Consider the following 6,510-nt stretch of genomic DNA (forward strand, 5'->3'; position numbering starts at 1 on the left):
CATTCTTAAATATTTTTTGAATAAATAATTATTTTTAAATTTAATCAACTGAAAATAATATTCGTACAATTGTGTGAGTCAAATTCTAGTTTTATTGATGCATGTTATATATTAGTGCTGCATGTTTTAGGTAACATTTTAATGATGCACTTTTTAAAAATCTCCGTTATTAAAATTATGCATGTATGGATAACTCATGAGTTTTTTTGGTTGATTAAATGACATTATGTCCAAATTTATTTAAGGATATTTCATTAAGGTAACTGAAAAAAGACAAACAATAAAATAGGAAGTTTGAATTCATTTAAGCATATTTCATTAATGTAACTGAAAAGACAAGTAATAAATTAGGCAGTTTTATTCATTTTAGGATATTTCATAAATGCAATTGAAAAAGACAAGCATAAAAAAAAGAGTTTAATTAATGAAGTAAAAATATTTTCAAATGGTACTTCTCTTTTAATAATATACATGTTTTAATGAGCAAAACTTCAAATATTTCAGAGATTTATCTTATACAAGGCGAGATTTTCGCAAAGTGGTTTGACCATCATCTTGTTAGATCTTCAGTGTCCACTTCATTCCCTTTTATCGAGATAAGTATTTTTTTTTTCAAGAGATATTTTCTTATATTATAAGGAAAGAAACTAGTGTAAGTACAATGTCTTGTATCATCAAGATTATTGGAAGCTTCAGAGGAGCAAATACATGTTTGCCTATGGAAACGCAACTTAAAATCATTAGTGCGTTATACTTTCCTAAGTTTCAATGGTCAAAATGATCTAAGATATAACACATGACATTAAGTTCGATATTTCGTTGATTCTAAAGTGGGATTCAGTTCTAGTATATTAACTTGGAGTGTCATTATCTCGAGGGGGAAAATTACATAATCTCACATCCCTAGTAAGTGGAACATCCAGAACTATGCTCACACTGGAAATAGACTTAATGAGTCATTTATAAAATAAAACCACGGGATTTATAATCTAGTAATGTTGAGACAATTAAGTAAATGGAAATGTTGAATACCTTCGAATAGAAGTATTATGCAAGACACTATTGTATTGTACTACACAATGATTAAAAATGGAGATAAATGTAATAGTAAACCAGAAGTTTACTGAAAGTGTAATGTTTGGCAAACCGGTTATGCCATCTCGGTTTAGTAATGATGCGAAAGATAATCATATAGACACTCGTTGAAGATCCAGAAGATTCTTACGAATGATCTGCTATATGCTGCTTGCTTAGAAGAAAATATAAGAATACAGTTTTTACCAGTCAAATAGATCAATAATCTATTTATACAAGGAGGTTTTGTGGGCTTGATCACCCACTGGTGGACTGATCACCCACTGGTGGACTGATCATCCACCATATATTTATAATTAATGCATCGATAAGACGATTGCATGTATCCTTGTCATATTTCCGCAACCTGATGTTTGCGAGACTAAGTAATATACATGTGAATTCACAAGCCTTTGATGATTATTTTATGCATGTGGAGATACATGATGAACATCTTATAGCTAATGTTCATACGTAAGATGCAGCAGCATTAATTCGCATAATGCCAAAGAGTAATTAAGAACTCTCCCGATCAAATTGGTTTTGGGTCAAGATCCCATCTAAAAATTTGGATAAGTTATAGTTGATCCACCACACCGCTAAAGGATGGGACCTCGAAAGAGGTTATGAACATGTTGGATATAATCTCCATTGATGATAAAATCTAGAAGATTTTATAAAATTTATTTAAAGACTCGAAAGTTAGTCTATCCAACATTAGGGGGAGAAAATAAACAGCTGAAGAATGAATGAGTTGAAATGAATTATCATTGATCCTCGGACTATATAGCGTGAATAGAAGTCCAAAAATGAAAGTATGGAGATAATTATATTACAAAGATTAGCATATGAGTTGCCAGACTCATTTACTGACCTTGAGAAAGGGATTAACTCACAAGTATCAGCTGTAAATGCTCCAATTAAAATGGATGTCCCATAAAGACAGTATCAAACTGCTAATGAGTCTAAAGAGCTCTTGAAGCATGAAAGACTTATTGGTTCGAAATAAATAATCCTCGAAAAGAATAGGAGCATGAATGAGAATGCCAGAATCGAGTAATGAAATATTAAGGATCTCGAGAAGAGATAGAAAATATGACAAGAAAGAAATTCAGGTACCTGAGAATAAAGAAATCTCAAATAGCTATGTCATGTCTGGAATAATATGGAACTGATATCAAATCGGCGTCGTAAATATATATGCATGCAATGTAGCAGTTGATGAGAATGAGGATCATGAACCATCTATTGGAAAGTGTAGACAAAGAAAATGAGAGGCCAAAATGGAAATAAGCAATAGATGAAGGATTAAATCTCTTGCAAAGAGAAGAGAATTCGGACCGATAGTCCGTACACCTAATAATGCAAAACCAGTGGCACATAAATGGGTCTTTATGTGAAAGAATGAATGAGATGATGAAAAGTTGTGAGATGCAAAAGAGTAGTTGCACAAGAGTTCTCACAAAGACCCGAAATAGTTATAAGAGACACATCATCATGTGGTGGAAGCATCAACTTTCTAGTTTCTTTAATCTGGCAAGAATTGAAAGCCACTGGAAATGACAATTATATCAAAGATCCAAAAGAATATAAACTGTAAGAAGCAGTAAACCCCATAAGGATTTGGACTGCTAGAAGCAGTAAGTGCTAGTTCTCGAGAACATTACCGCGTGGGTATATTGAGCATATAAAAGAAAGAAAAAGTATTGGTCATGAAGTACCATGATATTGAAAATTTACTGATCTCTTTCACGATTGAAAGATGTGATTTCGTATGACAAGAGGGATAGTCATATTTGTAACTTTCACAAGAAGCAAAATAATAACTTGTATGTATAAGTATGCATAATGTGAAGGTTTAGAAGATTGTCTATAAGAGGAAACTTGGACAAGGAGTCCAAATAGTCCAAGATATGATCTTTTGTGTGAAAATAATGCTATGGATAAGAAATCCAATGGTCTAAGAGATTATCTGACAATCAAACTAGTTTATTACTAAGGATATGCTTATATCAATTCTTAAAAGGAAGATATATTTGATGAGAAAACATCTCTCTAAGATGATGCTTCCAGGGGGAGAAATATGAGGATGTTCGTATTTGTACTCTTTTTCCTTATCATGGTTTTTGTCCCATTGGGTTTTCCATGTCAAGGTTTTAACGAGGCAACAAAGAACACGTAAATGATAGATACCTAAAGAGAAATGTTAACACTTAAGTGATGAAGATCTATCAATCTTCCAATGTATTTTGAGACTAAAATAAGCAGAAGATGATGATCAAAGATCAATCATACTTGAACAAGAATCAAGATATGGACACATTTCATTCGCTAGACAGAAACGAGGTCAAAATTTTTTGAATCAAAGGAGAGCTTCTAGATGGAACTAAAATATGAATTTGGTGTCAGGAGAAAGATCTTTGAGTCTATTTTCATCTCCAATTTGAATCATGTCATTCAATATGATAGAACTCGATATATGATTGTTTTTATGGGACATGTACAAGCTGTCTCAGAATACCTAATATCGTATGATATTCAAAATACTACTCGATATTTCCATCTTAACAGAGCCAGATTGGTGCCTAAAGTTGGACATGGATGTTAGCTTCGATTTCCAAGTGGTTTGAAGTCATTTTGTCCTACGGCCATCAAGATATTCAAGTTCAGTGAAGAGTGTCGAATCTGCCAAAAGAAGTGAACTGGTCCAAGCCTAAGACGAAGGAGTTAATTCATCACATTGGATTGTGTCCTATCAGATATCTCAAGTTATGTTTTTATCAGGGGGAGTAGATGCGTGCTGCACTCTTTTTCCCTTCACCACGGTTTTTTCCACTGGGTTTTTCTGGTAAGGTTTTTAATGAGGCAGCATTCTACACGCTTCAGGAAATATTTTTGTAATGAACATCCAAGGAGGAGTGTTATGAACCAATTGTGTGTATGTCCATTAGGCTCATTAAGCCTATGTTCTAGGGTTCGAGAACCCTAGCTTTGTATTTGTATATATATGTACTATTATCTATGGAATAATAAGAACGACCGATTCCTCCTTTCTCTTGATTCACAACATAAAAGATATAATAAAACATTTCAAAGTAGTTAAGTTATGTTTTGTACTTTTGTAATAAATAAATTCAAATTATTTAGAAAATATAATAAATGAAATAGCTACAATTATTTAAAATGAAATGAAAGTCAGTAAAAAATCACTTTAAAATAGACAATTACTGTTTTGTACTTGAGATTTAGCAGAATAGACGACAACTCTATGAAAATGAAAGAACAAAAATATGTTTATATACCCATCTTGCTTATAATATGTTGCTTTCGGTTTATACCCATCAAAACCTTAGCTAGCATTTTGTTTCGCCTGAATTATATTTGCTTGCCAATCTTCCAAGTTATTATACCCATCCGTGTGTCGGTGTGTAACCTTGTATAAAGTCCTTGAGAGATTCGAAACAAGTAAAATGAATCAAAACCTGACGACATATTATATTGAATTGCTAGTTCAATTTGGTTGGTGCGTTAACTAGTGCAAATGAGTCCCAATCTACTTAAAAATTGGTTAACTGAAACTAGAGAATAGAATATATATTTCTGTATTATTCATTAACATAAGAATCATTTTATATATAGGATATTACACCGTCATAGAATAATGGAAAGACTAAAGAAAGAAAATACAAATATGGAAATAGTACAAATCATAATCTAATAAGGAAAAGGAAAGATGCCGATTCTCTCACGGTCGACTCTCTCTCCTCACGATCGACTCTCTCTCTCTCTAGCATTGGGCCGGTTATGAACCGGGCCGGTTATGAACATCCACAATATAATTTATAACACTCCCCCTTGGATGCCATAATCATACATGGATTGTAATACGCTTTAGATGTTGCCTCATTAAAACCTTACCAGGAAAAGCCAGTGGGACAAAATCATGGTGAAGGAAAAAGAGTACAACACGTATTACTCCCCCTGTTCAGAACAACTCGCGGCTGGCCTCATGAACGGCCAAGATCTCTGAATGGTTTGAAGATGTGGCCGCGATCGTCTGCTTCATGGAACGCCATGATATGGTCGTTCCACCATGTGTGAAAACATAGCATGTCTGTGATCGAGTATTGTGTGGATCCGAAAAAAAACCTGCATCAGCAAAATCAACTAAACCTTCTTTGTTTTGGTTAGTATAAAATAAACAATTATTTAGAAAATATAATAAATGAAATAGCTACAATTATTTAAAATGAAATGAAAGTCAGTAAAAAATCACTTTAAAATAGACAATTACTGTTTTGTACTTGAGATTTAGCAGAATAGACGACAACTCTATGAAAATGAAAGAACAAAAATATGTTTATATACCCATCTTGCTTATAATATGTTGCTTTCGGTTTATACCCATCAAAACCTTAGCTAGCATTTTGTTTCGCCTGAATTATATTTGCTTGCCAATCTTCCAAGTTATTATACCCATCCGTGTGTCGGTGTGTAACCTTGTATAAAGTCCTTGAGAGATTCGAAACAAGTAAAATGAATCAAAACCTGACGACATATTATATTGAATTGCTAGTTCAATTTGGTTGGTGCGTTAACTAGTGCAAATGAGTCCCAATCTACTTAAAAATTGGTTAACTGAAACTAGAGAATAGAATATATATTTCTGTATTATTCATTAACATAAGAATCATTTTATATATAGGATATTACACCGTCATAGAATAATGGAAAGACTAAAGAAAGAAAATACAAATATGGAAATAGTACAAATCATAATCTAATAAGGAAAAGGAAAGATGCCGATTCTCTCACGGTCGACTCTCTCTCCTCACGATCGACTCTCTCTCTCTCTAGCATTGGGCCGGTTATGAACCGGGCCGGTTATGAACATCCACAATATAATTTATAACACTCCCCCTTGGATGCCATAATCATACATGGATTGTAATACGCTTTAGATGTTGCCTCATTAAAACCTTACCAGGAAAAGCCAGTGGGACAAAATCATGGTGAAGGAAAAAGAGTACAACACGTATTACTCCCCCTGTTCAGAACAACTCGCGGCTGGCCTCATGAACGGCCAAGATCTCTGAATGGTTTGAAGATGTGGCCGCGATCGTCTGCTTCATGGAACGCCATGATATGGTCGTTCCACCATGTGTGAAAACATAGCATGTCTGTGATCGAGTATTGTGTGGATCCGAAAAAAAACCTGCATCAGCAAAATCAACTAAACCTTCTTTGTTTTGGTTAGTATAAAATAAACTCAAGTCTTTCGTTCCTTGCACGTAACGAATAACATGTTTAATCCCGTTCCAGTGCCTTTGGGTTGGACAAGAGCTTAATCAAGACAATAGATTCACGGCAAAAAATATATATCTGGTCGACTAGCCAGATACATCAAAGCTCCTATGGCACTGAGATATGGCACTT

The sequence above is a fragment of the Brassica oleracea genome, chromosome C9, assembly GCF_000695525.1.
Source record: "Brassica oleracea var. oleracea cultivar TO1000 chromosome C9, BOL, whole genome shotgun sequence".
Taxonomy (NCBI): domain Eukaryota; kingdom Viridiplantae; phylum Streptophyta; class Magnoliopsida; order Brassicales; family Brassicaceae; genus Brassica; species Brassica oleracea.